This window comes from Patagioenas fasciata, chromosome 2, assembly GCF_037038585.1.
Source record: "Patagioenas fasciata isolate bPatFas1 chromosome 2, bPatFas1.hap1, whole genome shotgun sequence".
Classification (NCBI taxonomy): domain Eukaryota; kingdom Metazoa; phylum Chordata; class Aves; order Columbiformes; family Columbidae; genus Patagioenas; species Patagioenas fasciata.
The window spans coordinates 98,741,789-98,754,591 of NC_092521.1; the positions used below are offsets into that span (position 1 = coordinate 98,741,789).

The following is a 12,803-nucleotide window of genomic DNA, read 5'->3' on the forward strand; positions in this document are numbered from 1 at the left end:
CACTCAGAAACTTCAGCTAATTGCAATATGCAGCTGCCTGCTTACATATCCACATTTCAGACACAAACCATGGAGTGCAGATGGTACACAGGCTGCGCCAATTTTCAGTTCATTTCCAGGTGCAATTCGGGCCTTAGTTTCTCAGTCTCCTTGTGATTTGAACCTGCCCGTCCCCCAGAGACTGCCTCTGCCTACAAACGCTGGGTCCACCGTTGAGATGAGCCAAGGCATTTGAACCGTCAGTCCCTGGAGTGACACATTTGGAAATGGCTTTTTTTCTCTGCAGAAAAAGCCCACAGCTCTTGAATTTGCTTCCTTATGTGGTGAACCCTCAGGGCACATTGCAAAACTTGTCTCTTTTGTTAAGCTTTAGTTTAATATATTGGGGTGGGCTAAGAAGGGAGGTTTTGATTAGGATACTTCTACTTTCATTGTTGTCATGGCAGTATAATTCAGAAGGAGGTATGAGTTTTGATTTGTTTTTATTTTTACTGTAGCTAATGCAATCTAAGATTGTGCTCAGCATAAATGAAATCAAATAAATAATTACAATTGCTTCAGGCCAACTCTGTTTACTGGGGAGCCAGGGAAGGAAAGACAAGAGTAGAGTCTTGCTACACTGGAAAAAATTAAGTAAGCATGGCCAAATGAAAGGGCGTAAACCAGGTTACCTCTGTATGCTCAAGCCACAGGATGCCACCGGCTTGTTTAATTGCAAGGGGGTTCTTGGGACCTGATGTGTCCTTCAAGCTCATGTTAACAGTTGACTGCAGTATGCAACTGTTGCTGGTCTAGAGAGAAAAGGACAGAGATACTGACCAAGACACAAGTCAAAAGAGAAAAAAAGAAAACAAAACAAAACAAAACAAATCAACCACAAAACAAAAAACAACCAGAAAACAAACACCAAAGAAACATCAAACCACAATAACAAAGCATGGAGCACAATAACAAACCACGAGAGCATTAGATCCCAAAGACCCTTTTGTCAAAGAATTATCCTACCTTTCTTGTTCTTCTGATTTTAGTGCCCACCCCTGCTCCTTTTGTGTGGCTGTCTCTGTTCATTTTCTCAGGTTCTTTTCAGCTAGGTTGGTACGTGGCAGATTTGAAGTGAGCCGTCAAACTGAATAATGCTTCCAGAGAAGAAATGAAAATACCTAGAAAGAAGAGCAGCAGATCGCTGAAAATAACCAAGGCTCTCAGATGATATAGCCGGTTCTGTCTAAAGGCACATGTATGTGCATATATACACATATAGGTAAATAGATCATGATTGCAAAAAGCATTTCTTTGTGTGCATTCACAGCTTGGAAACACATCTACTCCTTTTATGGACAATTATATCCCTCCTAGCTAGAGATCTGTGCATATTTCTATTTAATAAACAAGCCACATGGTCATTTTTGAGTATGCAATGACAATTGTAGACCTTCAGGTTCTGTAGTCATGTGTGGCAGAGAAGACTTCGTGCCTGCAGCTCATGGGACAAAACCGTGGGCAAACACACCACAGAACTCAACCCAAGACCCAGTGAAGTAACCCAGCTTCCCAAAGCATCTAACCAGGAAAGGACATGAGAAGTCAGCCCTCTTCAACTGTGCTTTCTTTACCTGTAGAAAAGCTTTGTTGAGGGATTTTTGCTCTCCAGTGGTGTAAAGGAAAATGAAAGCCATCTCAAACAGGCAGCAGAGGGTTTGGGTTTGTTGTTTTTTGTTGTTTGTTGGGTTTTTTTTTTTTTTTTTTTTTTTGTTGTTTGTTTGTTTTTTGTTTTTTGTTTTTTGTTTTTTTTTCCTGGGATGGGGATTGGCACAGTGCTGGAAGAAACAGTTTTATACCATCTGCTTCCCAGTCTGGTTCAGAGGAGAGGCAAAGGACAAGAATGCCATGCACCACTCTTGGCAGCATGATTTACAGCAGACCAATTTAAACTCCTGCCAGTAAAGCATTTATACTGCTAGACCATCATGTGTTCTATCGTCATGTACATGACTATGCCTGTGATCACACAGATATAGTAAGGTAAAGGTATGCGGCCATAGGTTTACATGTTCACATTCCAAGCATTTTTAGTTTTTGTGGGGATTGAGTAACACCATTTTACTATGATTATTTATGCATTGTTTTTTCCTCCTTGTTTCTCTTGTTGGCTTTTTCTAAATACTGAAACATTTCTCGGTGGCATTAACTCCACAGTTCCTGCAACATGCACATGGTCTTTGGCTAGCTGTGAAATCATACAGAGAGGCCTTAAAAAGACTTTAAAAACCACCCGTCTGACTCTCGCTCTTGCTTAAAACTCTGTCTCATGACACACTTGTAACCAAACCCCCATCCCAGACTGATTCCATTCCTTCCTTCAAGAGAGACTTTCCCCACCATGACCATAAGCCTATGGGAAACACATATCAAGTACCCCCCAGCTCACCTACACTATATAAACCAGACTGACATACATGTGTGGTGCACACATCAAGGTGAGCTATAAGTAAAACTGTCTTACTGAGCACACAATCCTTTGCCACTGTCACAAAGTAGTAATCAATAATCTCAGTGTCTTCAACAAGTTCCTTCTTAAACACAGCTTCAAAGTTAGTTTGCTCTACAAACTCCAGAAAGAGAAGTCTGTTTCTGTAACTCTGTTTTTATAGGTGGAGTTCCCAGTTCTGTGGGGCCAATGTGATGCCACTAATTCAAATTCACTGATTCGTGAGCTGATGTCCCACAAGTCCAGACATCAACAGGAGAAAAGGAAGCAAAAAAACCCATTACAAGCTGGACTTGTTACGTCAAAAGTGGGAAATCAGCTCTACATTTTGTTATCAGAGCTCAACTTGTCCCTACGAGATTCTGTGAAGCCTTCAACAGCAAAACGCACCAGCAGGACAAAGGCAGGAGGCGTTTTCTCCACTGAAGAGATCAGCATCCACGCAGCACTGAGGACTACAGTTGGAAAAGGACATGTTCCTACCTGACAAAGTCATCTTGGGTGCTACCAGAGTCAATATCACTAGCAAAGCAGCACATGATTAATGCCAGCAGAAGACAAAGGCAAATCGCAAAGACATGTTGTATCTCACTAGCTGCCAGAAGAGCACTAGGCAGGTTAGGACAGAAGATTTTCCTGGGGGGTGGAGGACACTGTGTGCAGTTCAAGTAGCCTCCTGCAGCTTGACTTGTCAGAGCTGTATTCTTGCACCACAGACCCTGATCACCACACTCAAGACAGAACAAAAATGGACTTCCCCTAGTGAAAATATTATAGCCTTGGCAGGAGAGGACCTTGTCTGGAGGTTGGTATGAGTCAATCATAAGGGGCTTTTGTGTGTGTGTATGTGCAAGCGGGTGTGCACATTAACAGAGTATGCTGTCAGGGACTGATTTTCAATGATGCAAGTCCCCTCTAACTGATAACACTCTAAATAACAGGTGAGTGACTCCTGGCAAGAAGGAGATTGTCTGACCTCATTGTTTGCCTTTTTTCTCCCCTCTTTGTTCTTCACAAATAAAGGTTTTTTAATAAACTGAAAGGTCCTCCGCTCCTGCCTGATGATAAAATGAAAGGAACCAGTGAGGTATGGTACAACGTGGCAGCAAAAAAAGAGAAGCTCATCAGAAAATAACAAAGGTGCAAGTTAAAGATAAGGCAGCTGTCAGAGATTAATCCTGCTGGCCTGATTGTTTTCTTTAATACCAAGGCCTGCAATAGCAAGCGATAAGTTTGCTGAGTAATTTGGTTTTTGGTGAGGAAATAAAATTCAGGTGGGCCTCATAATTGATTTCCTTTTCTTTAGTTTTCTAAACATTAAACAAAAAACACATTAAAAAAAAAAAAAAGGAGAGAGAGAAAAAAAGAAACAGACCACCACCCAACACCTTTGCTTTGACTACACTTTTCTCAAATTTGCTCCAAGCTGGGTCTGTGGGACGATGACTCGGAGGGCAAAAGCACCCTCTCCTTCTCCAGTATCTGCCCAGGAATACTTTTCTTCCATCCTAATCACTAACTGCATTTCTTGAACAGGAATAATTCTCCCTGATGTTGGCTTCATTTTACTGTCTATAAGTGGTAAAAACGTGAGGTGGTGGAAAAAGCAAACTTAAAAGAAAGTCGGTGCTGCCTGTAGCCCATGGGTTACAGGAGTACCAGGCCATGGCATTTGTCACTGCCTGTGGAGGGAGCAGTGCAGAAAGACTGTGTGGTTCTCATCGAGCTGAAGAAAGTAATTGCTGTCAAGCCATGGAGGCCAGCCAAGGGGTGGCCAGCTGGGGCACACCCTCAGCTCACTGCAGCAACATGTTGGGGCTCCCATCTGGTCCCTGCCACTGGATGTGGAAGAGGGAAGAGTGGCAAGCAGGAGCGGTTATCTATCATGTCATACTGGTGAAAATCCACTACCCAACCAAACATTTCATATTTGGGGTTGCACACAGCCAGCTGTGATGAGCTTGGGCTCTCCACAGACAGCAGCTGTGGGAAGAAGCAAGAGAGAAAAGAAGCTGAGGAAGGAAAACCTTCCTTTCCAAATCAGGGAGTCTGCAACAAAGAGACAGAGTTGGTCTCAAGTGAGAAGGTGATCCTGAGAGATAGAAATGGTGTGTGTGTGCACGTGTGTGTGTGCACGTGTATGTGTGGTGCGTGTGCACAGGAGGCAGCAGCAGCAGAGCCTTATTTATTGCGACAAAATGAACAGCCCCCAGGATGCTCATCCAGCAGCTAATTCCTCATCTTATCTATTATGTGAATGAGATGGGAAAACAGTTTCCTGTTTTCCACAGATACCGCTAACATGAAAGCCACAGAATGAATTCCCTTGAAAGCCATGCAGTCAGATCCAGTCATAGGCTCATTTGTTTTGATGGAAGGAATTAATGCAGTCAGGGCTGCCCATTGATGGGAAACAAGTCTATAAAGCTCTCTATAGAAGCAAACCTGCTGCCACCATCTCCAAAACGGATGAAGAGCTGGGCGGACACTTTATCCCCATTCAGTGATAGCACACACACAGATACTTGCTTGTGCACCACACAAACACACACATTTAAACCCTGTCATTTCCCTTATCAAAAACGGGTATTTCTAGTGCTATAAAGCAGCACAAGTGCTACTGAAAAAGCCAATCTGTGTCACAAGGTTAGCCCCAGTAAAGGAATCTTTTGCCTCAAGGGAGTTTCTTAGGATCTTATACCAGGTGTAAGAGCAAGAAGTGATGGGTGTGCTGAGCCACAGGTTCCCAGCACCCTGAGTTTAGGATCAGGCTTTGGAAAATGTCCTGTGTTAGGGAAAACAGAGGGGCTGGGCAAGCTATATTAAAGCCAGGTTGTTATGAAAGAAGGCCCTATATCTCTTTTGAAGCATAGACTCACAGGGAAGCCTATTAAAAACAACAACAAAAACAACACACACACACACGAACTGTCTGTATAAGTCCCCAGGCAAGTCAGTAGCCATGACATTGCCGCATCTATGGATGTGCAGGTGCATCATGGAGCAGAAAGTGGAGTATTGTGTTAACACTTTTCAGGTCATTTCTGCCTATTTTGTGTTAGTTTTCACCTTTTTACTTTTCCCAGCAGAGGGAGCATTGGGGCTTGGATGCAAACGAAAGGAAGGAGGTAGCAGTTTCATGGCAGACATCAGGCAAAACCTCACAAGCCTGGCAATAACCTCGTACACCGCAGTGTCTCCTTCCCTGAAAACAAGTGCCACAGCTGTGGCACCCATGCTGGTGCTGTCAGCGGCTTGGGGGGTTCTGCAGCACAACCAGGGAGATTGACCCACCACCTGTGAGGTGAGAACAACAGCCTCCCAGGACAGGGAAAAGGAGAAGGGAGATTGTGGACACTGCAGACACACTGCTGGGGATGGGCTGCCTGCCTGGAGTGGGCTCTGGGGTTTCTGCTCCTGTTGCAGCTCTTGTTCACATCACAGGGCTTTACTGCCACAAAAAACATAGAATCATAGAATAGTTTGAGTTGGAAGGGACTTTCAAAGGTCATCTAGTCCAACCCCCCTTGCCATGAGCAGGGACGTCTTCAACTAAATCAGGTTCCTCAGAGCCCCGTCCAGCCTGGCCTTCAATGCCTCCAGGGATGGGGTGTCTACCACCTCTCTGGGCACCTTGGGCCAGTGTTTCACCATCCTCATTGTAAAACATTTCTTCCTCATGTCTAGACTGAACCTCCCCTCCTTTACTTTAAAACCATCACCCCTTGTCCTGCCCACCCCAGGCCCTGCTAAAAAGTCTGCCCCCATCTTTCTTATAGTCCCATTTTAAGTATTGAAATGCCACAATAAGGTCTCCTCAGAGGGAGCCTTCTCTTCTCCAGGCTGAACAACCCAAACCATGTCCCCTCAATCTCCATCCCCCTCGCTTGGAAAGGCCAAAGCTCTGAGAAGCAGCAACCCCTAAAAGGCTTCTCAAAAAGTGTCCTTTTGCTTCCTTTTCCTTCTTCAAAGGCACAAACGGCAGTAAGAGGGAAGGGGAGGACCCAGCCTCCCTGCAGATCGGACACCTTCCCAAAGGGCAATCCCATCCTAGCCCCTGGGTGTGGCAGGTGTTCCTGCCTGCTGCCTTTTTATTGCTGGTGGCTGATGAATCCAGATGATGCCTGATATCAGAGGCTGGGTGATAGTCAGTAAACAACCTGCAAGAAAGGGGAGTAAGAAGGGGAAGGGAAGGGAAGGGAAGGGAAGGGAAGGGAAGGGAAGGGAAGGGAAGGGAAGGGAAGGGAAGGGAAGGGAAGGGAAGGGAAGGGAAGGGAAGGGAAGGGAAAGGAAAGCTGAAGACAGTTAAATGAAAAGAGACAACTCTGCTACTTCAGTTCACTAAAAAAAGAGATGCTTTAGTTACACTGCAGCAAGGCACTAGTGTAGGAGAAATTAAAATAAATTCAGCCTACAGCCCTAATGAAGTAAATTCCAGAGTGGGCTGAGACCTTAACTGATATAAATGAGGATCATTATCTTCACTCTGCTATTCTGCTCAGCACAGGGCAAGGAGTGTGGAGATAGGAGGGGACAACCAGAGGTGTGACGATGTGAAGTACAGCCCTGCCACCATGCTGCTGTCCCATGACAAGGAGACTCATGTGAAGGGCCAGTGATGGCACTTGGTGTGGTCCAGTCAGGAGAAGGGTTTCTGGATGCATTGATGCGAAGCAGAGCAGCACATCTGCCCAGTAAAGCGGGTCCCTAGGAACAAACCTCCCCTTTCATCCCACTAGCAGGGCACAGTCTTCTCAGTGTGGCCAGCAAGTGGTTTAAGCTGCCAGTTGCAGCTGTGCTTGGGCCAGCCAGGCTCACCTGGGAGGCCACCTCTCCCCACCACCCATCCATCTCCTCCTGACAGCAGTGCCTGGCCACTCTCCCACAGACCCATGATTTATGTGGTGTGGAACTTACCACCACCAGAAACTAAAGTGACCTCAAGATTCACCATCTTCAACATTAAACCTAATACTTGTTGCCCATCCTCCTAACCTTGTCTTCTGACACCTCCTTCAGCTCTTTCCATGCTCCTTTCAGAACATGATGAAAGGGACGTAGTAATATGACAGGAGCCCTCTTTTTGTCCCCTCCATCACCATATCTACAAGCCAATACCTCACATCATATTTAATATCAACACTGTGGCTTGGCTCAGGCAGGTATAACATGTAAGTAGGCAGTGACTTACACAGTTTCTGAGCATTTACCCCTAATGACAAAAGCGTGAGTCCAGATAGGTCTGAAAAAATAAAGACACAATACAATAAGTTTACTGCAGCCTTAAGTCAAACTCTGAACAGGATTTTGTCTGTAACATCTCTAAGACAGAGGCAAAAGCCTCTCACCCAGACTCAATGGAGCCATGTACCTCAAACAAGTGGCAACAGAATTTTAGAGTGAATTTCTAGTGAAAATCTGAAGGTTTTACCCAATTTAATCTTTTTAGTAATGATCTCGATAAAAGTCCCATTAAAAAGATACTGAAATTAAATAAAAATGAATTAGGCTTTTTCATCCCAGAACATGTTGGCATTTCGAGGTCAGATTTTGGAGTTTTGAAATGAAATTCGAGAATCTAATGTCAAAATGTTTTTAGGTGGTTCATATAAGTTTTTATACCATTTGCTTTGCTTACAAATTACATCAGGGTAGTTCTGATAACTGACATCGAGGAATACGACAAAATTGTAATAATTAGCTCCCAAATTAAACAAATCACCAAGTGAACTAGTTCTGAAATGATACAAGGCAAATTTCCAAAAGTGAAATTTCAGAGAAAATATTTAAACAAACATATTTCTGGTTCAAACAGGGTAGAAATAACACACCCAGCGAACTGAAAATTCAGTTGCAGCCATCTGTGGTGACAGCTCTCATCTGAGCGCTACTCCCAAGCAGGCAGGCAGCATGCTTGATTCTCTCTGAGGATGCAAACTAAAACACACTGGGGTAGGAGGTCCACTAGGACACAGGAGGTCTGTGTCTCCCAGTTTGGTCTGTGGGGCTGTAGGAAAGGGAAAGGGGTAAAGGGAGATGGATAAGAGCTCTAGCAATTCACTTGTTAAAAAAAAAAAAAAAAAATCAATGTTACATCCTACTTCAACGTTCAGGACAGCAGTGTGCACAGTCTGGAGCTTTGCATGTCAGAAACCCAATCCAGATGCTCATATTCATCATGGTGCCACAGTAAATGACTCATCACCAACCTCAGCCAGACCTGGGGACAAGGGTTAGGCCAGAGTTCACATGAGGTTTTGTTTATTGTATTTTTTCTCAATAAGGCTGGAACAGAGAGAGTTGGATTTGGGTTGTGTTTTTGTTTTTTTTTTAATTCACAACATTTGTGTAGCTGTAACAAGTTTCCTCGATTGCTTCACAGCTAGGTTAGCAAGATTTAGACAAGCACAGTGAAATTTAACTCAAGCTACCTCATCAAATAAACTAATGCTGTCCTGAAAAAAAGTTTTTTGTTTGTCCTGCTCTGAGAAAAAGCCATTCACAATATTGTGGTGGAGGTGTATGGTCCAAAGGAGTTATGATGATTTGCCAAACCCTTCTTGACATTAAGCACACCTTGCATCAGCACCATTAGTCTCCTGGGTGTGGTGGTACCTTTTCATTTTCAAAAGCAGGGGTGGCTGATTTTACTGTCAGCACACACGCCTGCTAAGCGCTGTGGCGCACGTTTCAGAAGTAATTTGCTGTAAGTGCTTGCACAAATCAGGTTTACCAGCACTTTCTGGAGCAGTTAACCAATTTTAGGGAAAAGCCACTCAAGCTCCAGGTTAGCTGGTATCAGATGTTCTCTGCATCTCCAGCCTGAAAACTCAGTCATTGAAAATACCAGCTGGGGAAAGAACCTATACATCTCCTTCACCTGGTCTGGGGAGGAGCAGATTTATCCATCTCTCCTCTCACCTAATGGTTTCAGCCTGGCTGACCACCATGCCAGGAGCAGGTAGGAGGAGGGTCATGGCCTCCCTGGATCCCCAAAATGAGTCTTGTCTGGGAGGTGGCCCTGGAGCAGCCCCCAAGGTGCCATCCCCTGAAGTGCCCCTGCCTTTGGGGAAGCAGTCTGGCTTATCCTGGCTGAAGGTCTGACTCCTGACCCTGAATTTCACTGCTGAGGAATTTTTGGTGCTTCAGGTGCCCAAACCAAAATGGCTGCAGAAACAGAAATACATCCCAGAGATGGCCCTCACCTCTTTGAATATGATTTGGTTCTCTTTGAGTACAACTCTCTTTTGGTTTACAGTCTGGGACAAAGGTGGTTTCAACCCAAGAACTGTGCCCAACCAAAACCAAACAGAGAAGGAAAGATTGGGAATGGCTGGTTAAACCTCGAAGTGTCCATCACTGCTATTTTATTTATTACAATCTACACAACTTTAGGAGGGGGACATGGTAATTTAAAAACTTAAGAAGACCAGTTCTCTGCCCTGAGGAGCTGTTTTAAGTCAAATTAAGCAGACGAAGCATAAACAAGTCTGGGTAACAAGAACATCTAGAATTTAAGTAGTAAATATATATAAAAGAAAAAAAAAGAGTGCTTGAGGCCACATCCTTTAACTGACAGCAGTTCAAAAGGAAACTTTACCAGGGATAAGACATTTCATAACTGTCTGCTGTGGGTTTCTTCTCTGTTTTCCTGAAGCATGTGGCTCTGACAACTGCTGGTGACAGGGCTCGGAATTTAGCGAGCCAGCTGCGGAGCCATCTCCTTTGATGTCTGACCTCTCCTCGCAGCCATCTCCTCTCAGGTCTGACCACAAAGGAGATGGCTCCCCAAAAGGTGGTGCCAAACACCAGGGAAGGCCAGAGGAAAAGCCCACCCAATTGCAAAATGCTGGAGGAGGGGTCAGGGTGGGAAAGGCTGAGCCAGTCAGGAGTCAGGGTCCAAACAAATCTTTGACCTTGGACAAGTTCCTCTGTCTCTATTTGCCTGTTTCCACTCTTGAATGTTGTCTCTCTTCACTATGCTGATTATAAAACCCTTTGAGACAGCGACTGGCTCTTGCTACACACTTGTGCAACGCTGCTCACAACAGGATCCTAATCCTCGCTCCAGTCTGCTGGCTTTGTTGGAATAAAAATAAATAAATAAATAAATAAATAAATAAGGTGTAAGCACTTCAAAATCTGGAAAAATGTTCAAAGGCAGGCAACTGCAGGGAGTTCAAATGAACATCAGCTAAAGATCTGATTTCCAGTGTCGCTACTAATTATTATGTGCAAAAAAAAAAAAAAAAGCTTAGAAAACCCAAACCTGGCTATGAAGGATCATTCATTGATGGCTGGGACACATTTTTGACCTGGGAACAACAAAGAATTTCTGCATTAAATACATTTTAGTTGGAAAAAAAGACACTTTCCAAGATTTTCCTTGTTTTTTTACAAAAAAATTGTCATAATTTTTAACTAAATTAGCACCAAAGTTACTACTGAGTGGTTTTGCTCTCCAGAAAAAAAAGAAAAAAAAAAGAACCCAAAACTTTCAGTAAATTAAATATCTCAAGAGTTATTCTGCTAAGAAATTTAATTAAAGGATGCTGTGGCCTATTTCACAAGAAATTTTAAAAATCCATTCTGATCCTTACACAATGAAAATAACTTTGAAAGTTCAAAATTTGATGAAGCTGTTGTCCTGCATCGAGGCCTGCTCTATTTTTCATGCAGTGTTGACAAGAGCTAGATGAGAAAGAAATTCAGTTTCCATCATCTATTCAATCTCTGGCCTCTCTAACGATTAGCAAGAGCGCCTGTTTCACTGCTGTTTTCTTGTTAAATAGAAACTCGTCCCATAGAAACCCAACTCGAAACCATCAAATCATTTCACAACCGACAGATGCTAACAGCTATGCACGCAGCACTCATCTGGTTTTAGCCAGCAACATGGAGGTAAGAACTGCTGTATCACGATCAAACTCTGTACGTTTCATCCATCCTCCGTTTCATCAGATTTCCTCTCTGAAATAAAGGCACGAAAAAGCTGTGATCACACAAACCCACTGGTAATGCCGCCTTACAGCCAGTGTTTTGTTCTGTCTTGTAATTCACTTCTTAATTAGGAAATATGTATTAGAACCAAGAATGTTTTCAAGGAAATTGAACTCTCTGTTTATGGCTCCCCCTAACTGAATTACTCAGCACACAGAAAAAGGTGAGTAGCAATAAGAGAAAGTTCAAAAACTCGGAAGAGTTTCTGAAATCCAGATGAAGCTGTTCCCCACCACAAGGAAGATTTCTCAGCATTTTCCAGCTGGCCATGAGCTCCCAGCCTTGTCCCTCACAGGTGTTTGGACTCTTCAGGAGAATTTCTAGACTGGACTTTGGGTGCCACTTTCCAAGGACCTGAGAAAAAAGGTAACATTTGCAAAGGCTCCTCCTTAGCATTTTTGGGTCAGGAATACAGGCAGCCATGAAGCACATGCAAAATTTCACCTCTCCCTTCACACCGTGCCACCATCCGACCCCTTCAGTGCCCCACCTGCACTTGTAGAACAGCCTTCACATACACATGCAGCCCAAAAAAGTCTGGATTCAGGAAAATTCCACGTAAACGACCCTAAAAAATCCCTTCCATACACTATTATATCTCCTGGTACAGTGACTCTCATGAAACTGTGGAGTTCAAGGAGGGTTTGCATGCAGCACACAGATGTATCATTATCTAGACAGGTTTTCTTGGGAGGCTTTTTTTTCTGCCTCATTGAAACACCTCCACTGTACTCTTACCCTTGCCTCAGCCTTTGGGGCACTAATCAAGAGCAAGCAATGAAGAACTCATAATGCTGTGGAAATAAGAAAATAAAAACAAAAACAAAAATAAAAGGAGAAAAAAACCCACAAAAACAACAGCAAAACCAAAAACGCTTACGGAAAAGTAAGAAAAAAACCAAAACAAAACAGAGAAACAAAACAAAACCTGAGGTTTTACAAAAAGCTGTGAAATTTGTCTTTGGGGCGTGAGGAGAAACAAATGCATTTGCATCTTTGAGAAAAACGAAATCTATCTATGTGGAAGCTACAGTATTTTAGCCATCAGTATCCTTTCACTGATACAAAATATAGTGACAACCGTACATCGTTAGTGGTTGGCAACGTTGAAAATATATACGTACCTTCTCACATCCAACCTGCTGCAGAGCTGAAGGTCTGTTCATTTTTACTTTTAGGCACAGAAAGGAAATTTTCAGAGTTTATTTTAAACACAGAGAAAAGGGAAAGTTGAATACTTCTACGTCTAGCTGTGGGAAAAAATACAAAATAAAAACAGAAAAAACAAAGGAAGAGGGATTCCAGCGCTCTGCCC

General features: G+C 43.5%; 1 long non-coding RNA gene across 1 annotated transcript; it reads right to left on the reverse strand.

Moving 5' to 3' along the window:
* Positions 1-687: 687 nt before the first annotated feature.
* On the reverse strand, positions 688-12,803 carry LOC139827410 (uncharacterized). Its single transcript, XR_011737945.1, has 3 exons — positions 12,613-12,803; positions 1,006-1,160; positions 688-791 (listed from the first exon to the last, which is right to left on the reverse strand). It is a non-coding gene; the product is annotated as an uncharacterized lncRNA (long non-coding RNA).